General features: G+C 37.8%; 1 long non-coding RNA gene across 1 annotated transcript; it reads right to left on the bottom strand.

Annotated features, from left to right (window-relative positions):
- Nucleotides 1–425: 425 nt before the first annotated feature.
- LOC117289913 lies at nucleotides 426–4,994 on the bottom strand. Its single transcript, XR_004518996.1, has 5 exons — nucleotides 4,907–4,994; nucleotides 3,733–3,839; nucleotides 2,744–2,870; nucleotides 1,872–2,130; nucleotides 426–1,429 (listed from the first exon to the last, which is right to left on the bottom strand). It is a non-coding gene; the product is annotated as an uncharacterized LOC117289913 (long non-coding RNA).
- Between the last annotated feature and the right edge of the window lie 1,987 nt (nucleotides 4,995–6,981).

Raw genomic sequence — 6,981 nt, 5'->3', positions numbered from 1 at the left:
TATCCAAATTGTTATTTTGGTACTTAAACGATTCTCAAAAATGCTTTTATATCATCAAAAGTTACTGGATGTTCTTCTTTTTATTGCCATTAATTTGATGAGTGATTACCAAACATATACCGTCCCTTTAAACTCAACCCTTTTTTGCGCAATTGTGTCCACATTATTGAAACGCCTGGTTTACTCATAAAGAGGTTGTCATTACACACCAAAGCTTGTATATAGAGGCTGCATTTATATCTACTTGCTAACGTCCCACATCTGCAACACCATTAAGTGAACCCCCCCCCCCCCCGGCAACATAAATTAATCTATTATTTAAAATAGTTCTAAAATGTGATGTGATCAAGCAAAATGAAATGTTTGTCAAACCAATTAAGTTTTGTTTATACAACCCATTTGAACATAGAATAACCTTTGCTTTGTTTTTAAGCCCCATGTTGACACCACATTTGACTACAAAGAATGAAACTAAGAAAATAGGGTTTATTGAAAATACCTCTGCACATTTTCTTTCAATGCTCATTTTAACACATTTTTTATCAAAAGTTGCCAATATGAAATTAAATATATTTTCTCATCTAAATTTACACACACAAAAATGTTTGAAACACCCCTGTTGGTCTGTTCTAGGTTGTTTCTCGATACTGATATTTCAAACAAACGACTCATTCAGCTTGATCACTTCACAAATGCATAACTGCTTCATTACTTTAATTACTTATGAAAAGTACATAAATCGTCTGCTCAGAACTATTAGGCCTCTAGTGCAATTTGAATGGGTTTGATGAAATTTCTTTTGCATATTTTGGGGCTCCTGGTAAATGGAAACTCGTGATCAAGAATGGTCTTCAAGGCATCAAAACGAAACTTTAAGTTTCTATTTAAAACATTGATTTGTTAATTTTTGTCGAGTATAATTACCTTTTGATCAAAACAAACTGGTAAATGTGTTTTTTTAAGAGTGGTCTTTCAAGGCATCAAAAAGAAACATTAATTTTCTAGGTAAAACATTGATTTGTGAAATTTGACTTTAGTTTTGAATGTAAGCGCATGACATTTTGATCAATACAAACTTGGAATTACAATTACTGACCTCATAGCACTGAGCTGACGATTTATGTCAATGTTATTCATGCACTGGGGATGTACTTGACATGCAGTTATTAACATGCATTACTTTTTTTTATTGTTAGTGTAAAAAAAGTAACACAACGCACCTTGCTGTTGTAACTCTTTACACTTCTAAATTAGTGAAAGGAAAGGGGCATGTCACTCAATAAAGCAAGCAGCATATCCAAAGATGATTGCCATTCCATTGTGTGTCAGTTATGATGCAATCGCAAAGTAGGAGAAGAATGGTCTGTGATAGGCAACTGTAGGTCTCAGGAAAATACTTTGTGACTGAGGACTCCTCAAGATACCACACCTATGAAATACAAACAAATGAAATATCTACATTAAAGGTGGTCCTACAATGCTCTGAACATCTTAATTATTACCTTTTTATGCCCAAATAGAAATTGTAGATACCGATTAATAACTACTTAACACTAAAACTTCCATTTAGTAATAAAGAATTAAGCCCAAAATGCACCTCTCAATTTAAGAAAGTATCATTCGTAATGTCAACTTAACAAATATAATTTTTATGTTTTTTCCATGTTGTAGCAGATACTCAGGGCTCAAATTTGATACTAGACCACAGGTCAATTGAAAAACACAAGACTGTCAGACTTGTCTAGTCAGGGTCAGGAGTTTACTGGCCCGAAACTTGAAGTAAGTGGCCTAGGGCCTATGGTCCAGTGTAATATTTGACCCCCGATATCGTAATATGATTTAACATCGTGTAGGCCCTATCAGGCATGTACCTTCTCAGTGGGATAAAGAATCTTGATGACGTGCAGTGCACAGACATCCACTTTATAGCTCGATGGACGGTGCACAGACATCCACTTTATAGCTCGATGGACGGTGCACAGACATCCACTTTATAGCTCGATGGACGGTGCACAGACATCCACTTTATAGCTCGATGGACGGTGCACAGACATCCACTTTATAGCTCGATGGACGGTGTACAGACATCCACTTTATAGCTCCGTGGATTTCAGTTCAGCTTTGAGAGCTCTGTAACAGCAAATACAAAAGTATGTAATGTTATAATAGTATTACTACAAAATGTTAGTGCGTGTAGAACGTGACTTAAAATAATCAGAGCTTCATACAGCACTCAAATCCATCACTCAGTGACACACATAGCACTCCAACGTTATTACCACTGGTCTCTTGACCATGTATTTCATTCCCTAAACCATCTCAGATCCCTCGGAAGTATAAAACTGTAAGGATAGTGAAATTTTAACCCCAACAGACTAACTGTATTTGGCAAAATCATTTAACCATTGCTTCGTCCTTCAGATGGGACGTAAAGTAGTAGGTACCGAGTGTTGTCTAAAGCATGTAAAAAGAACCCAGTGCACTTATTAAAAAGAGAGGGGGTTTGCCCCAGTGTTGGTTTGATTGGCATTTGCATATTTCCCACAGCACCTTGTAAACCATTACATGGTGCTATGTTAAAATGAGTAGGTTTTACAATTCAAAACATAGTTCCACATTACCTTGCAGGAAAAACCAGTGTTGAAGCACCTTAAGCATCACTGAGTGAAGGATGAGCGCTATTTAAGAAGCCACTATTATTATTAAAAATAGCAATATTTGTTATTGCTTTAAGAAGTTTTACCTGCAAAGAGAGGAGTTCACTTTAAAGCAGACTGTGTACATCAGAGGCATATCATCAGCAGCTTTGTGTCACACATCTAGGCGTACTTGATGATGAATAGATCTCGCTGAAGAGGGAAACTCTCACTCTGCATCAGGAAAACACAAACAACAAAATTAAAAAATGCTTGAAGAAACGGTTATGTTTTGTAATCAGTCCTAATATAATAAGTAATGAAACACCTGGTATTTAGAATGAACTTTTTCTTTACTAAATTACTAAAAATGCTTCACATCTTATGAGTGCGAGAAACAAGAGTAATTTTTCAAACACTTGTTTAATGTATGCACAGTGTCAATTATCAATTAATTGCAAAATGAAAATATGTGTGGAATTTCCACCTGTAATTTTGTTTAACTGTGCACGTAGACTGAAAAACTAAATTAATTTCCACAGATTTGCAAATAAAGTACATGATATAAAGATTGAATGATTAAAAACAGAGGGTTTGAATCCTGGTCGGGACAATTGTGCCCTTGTGAACCTAACCATAATTGCTTTGTCAAAAGTTGGGAAGGTTCCAGTAGTGCATTCTGCTCTACCAACCAGGCTTCTAGTGGATGATGGCTGTAACCGTGTTTCAGCCCAAGACGTAGGTGTTAAAGTGCTACTGGTGACAGTTAAGTTTAGCCCTTGATCACAGTGCCCATCCATGGCCCAGTGGTGAGAGTACTAACAACAAAGTCTGAAACTTGGATACAAATTCAAAGGTATGTTGAAATGATGTCATTTCTAACGTTTGGTAACCCCTGGGGTTATAGATTCCAAGGAGCTTTTGGAAACAGTATCCAAAGCACTAGAGAAGTAGACCATTGAGCAGGATTTCTTTATTTGTGGAAAAAAAATATTGTCTGATTTTCTTCACAAGGCAGACATAAAAAGTCTGAATTCAGCCAAAAGTCTGAACAACCTCATCCGACAATGTTTTAATTAATGATTTATAAATTTACCTGCCGAGGAGAAGGCATCGTTGATGTTGAGCAGCAAGTACAATGCATCTACTTGTGGAGAGGTGGATGTCCACTGACAATAACTCTGGCATGACTCTCTGGCTGACCTATGCAAACAAAATAAAAGCAATACTTTGTAAGAGAAGTGTTTTTGTTGTTTTCCTCCTATTTCAGCAACACTTTATAATGCCGTGACCACGAAGAGGGCGCCCTAACACCATCTAAACAACTTGCTTTATCTTGCGGCTGAATTGCAAAATAAATCCAGACCCACGTTTTGGTGTTTACACAGCACAGTGTGGCTTTGATACCTGGTCATGACATTTGTGCACTTTAGAAAGGCACTCAGATGTAAAAATGTGCGAAGGATAGGGCATTCTGCTCCGACACTCCAGCCAGGCTCAGCTCCTATGTAAGTGGATGATAGCCATATCCATGGACTGTGCACGGGAACACTGCTTCAGCCCCAGGACCAGGTGGCAATGTGTCCCTAGTGGCAGCCCAAATTGATGTAGATTGTAGCCCTCACCTTGAAGTTGAAGTGGTCATCTGGCTTTGTGATGTTAGGCAATCTCTTACTAATTAAAATGTAAGCATCCCGCAAACATTTGTAGCACACCACAGAATTAGGTACAATTTTGTTGCAAAGGTCGTGGGTCTGAATCCCACCAGAGTAATAGACCTTATGCATTGATGTCATCCAGCCGCCATTTGAGGTCAAACAGTGACGAAACAATCGAAACGCACATAGATTGGCCAATGAACAACCTCCTTTTGACCTCAATGCGGGGGCGCTGTACTGAAATGACGTCATGTGCATTAAGGTCTATATGCCTGTGATTTTTTCACAGAGCTCGGGAAAGTACTGACTATAGTATACAGTCATGACATTGCTAACAGCAACACACAAAACCAAAATTAATATTTTGTTTCCCCGATGCAAACTTCCATCTCTTAAATCAAGTAGTTTTCGTCTTTGTTCATTGTTTTGTATGTACATGTAGGTAATTGCGGAACGTGCTCCGGAAACTAAAAAACAGGTGCACACACCTGCATGGAGTGTAAAAAGTGTCAGTGCAAATTGTAACTGTTTGTAAGGGATTCTCTGTAAATTCTTTCTGCGAAAATCATTTTAAATCAAACAAGAAATCCCACAACTAGATTGTTAACTCACCCATCACACCTTTGTAGGAAATTTGTCCTCAGATCTGCAGTAAAACCTGGAGTTGTTGAAGAGTAGTGGCCATTGACGTTTAGCCGTCTTCCATCTTGTCTTCAAAGTGTGCGTCGACGATACAGCCGACCTGTCACATGACGATCACCCCCCCCCCCCCGCCTTTGAGTACTAATTTGCATAAAGGCCGAAAACCCTCTCAAAACAAAACAGATGTATATGTTTTTTAAAGGTATTTAGAGGAAAATACCTCTCTAGAAGAAAATCAACTGAATCTAATGATTCTTCCTGTTATTAATAACATTATTGTTTTGATAAAAGTTGCATTATGCGGATGAACATTTTTAGCAGTAATCATTGTCGTTGTAGTTTGTTTACCCCGTTAAGATGTGTGCATCCGCAGTCTCATATCTTTGTGCCCAAAACGTTTGGGCGCACTATTTTTTGATGCACTCACTGTAGAGTTTTGCTCCTTTACCTGGAGAAAGAGAAATAAATCGCCAAACATCGCCCTAAAACCATTAAACCAGGATGAAGAAACTCGGAAGGTTTTAGGTAAGTTTTGTTCTTGACATTCTTAAGAAACTTTGCTAATAATTGGTGGATTCTTTTCTTGTTTTGAGATGGTTTATGTGACCTTTAGACGGGGTCGTCTAAAGGTCATCTAGAGTTCAAGTTTGCCATACTTACGTATTGTGGAGACGGGAGGTGAGGGGGTGGGGGAGGGGCCTTAGGGACCATGGTTTCTCCCCAGCAAATGATCACAAAAGACAAAGTTTACAAGGTGCCTTAATTACGACTAAACCTCAATGAGTTTGGATGATCTATGAATTTTTGCGACTTTCTCATGAAGTAGGTCTACTGCATTACTTGACATGGCATGACAGGGCAATGTAAAAGATTGCATCTTCTGTTGCTATTTGAGACACATTTGTTACGGTTCAAATTTGTACCTAATGTGTTCTAATTAATAAGAAAGAACAGAAAGGAAAGAGTCATTAAAAATACTTTTGGTAACACAAAAATTGAAATCTAAATTTTAAGGGAAAGTCAAATTTAAATGAAACGAACGGTCCGTTATCCATTCAAAACAGTATAGATGTTGGAGACAACAAACCACATTTTGACCAACAGATATGACTTACAAAAGAAAAACCATGTTTTATTTACAATTCACTCCTGTGAAACATCACAGGAACACCCAAATATCATACAGTTTGTTACAATAATAATTGCTATGGAGATATATACAATTTACATAAATGAAAGTTTGCAATTATGATATTAATGTTGAAATATAAGAAAGCCTGGCATTTTTAAACAGCACACTGCAATGTGAGTCTTGAAATTCAATTTGACATCTTGTTCCATTCATGAATTCAGCAACAAAAATCTTAGACTAATAATGTCAAATCTTAAATGGGCATGGTGTTGTGATCAAAGCATGTCTGTGGCCAGACGTTAAATTCTGACCTCTAACCCAGTTATTGCACGCAAGCGCGATAATAATGACGGCACTCTTAAAGTTCTTGTTTGTGATGTGACGGTTGCTACGCACCATGTTGTAACTGGGTTAGAGTTCATGTTTCTATGGTCCAGCCACAAGCAGACTATGATCATGAAGTCACTGCCCCTTTAAGCAGGCCTGCCCCTTTAAGTCTGTCATACAGAATGTGTGTTGCACACACCTTTATACAATATCCAACCTATACAAAAACATGGTATTTTAAAATGTTTTTCAGACATTCAGAACCAGACAAGTCTGAGGGATAGCAATGAGTTTATACCAAAGCAACATCTGAAACTGGCAAGTGTTTCCTTAGCTCTTGCTAACTGAGAATTCTACTGGCCTACCAGTGAAAACACCTGGGCCCAATTTCATAAAGCCTGTAAGCACAAAATATAAGATTACCAGCCAGAATTCCATACAGCTACCATTGCTGTGACTGGTACCCCACTCATTTCTTGCTTAGCAAGGAAATATGCCCAGCAGAATTTTCTGCTAATAAACAGCTTTATGAAATTGGAACTCGAGGATCAGACACACTGCTAGTCCGGCAGGCAAGTTGATTGCC

Source organism: Asterias rubens, chromosome 5, assembly GCF_902459465.1.
Source record: "Asterias rubens chromosome 5, eAstRub1.3, whole genome shotgun sequence".
NCBI lineage: Eukaryota > Metazoa > Echinodermata > Asteroidea > Forcipulatida > Asteriidae > Asterias > Asterias rubens.
The sequence above is the reverse complement of the archived record's forward strand: the minus strand, read 5'-3'. Positions and strand labels throughout refer to the sequence as shown.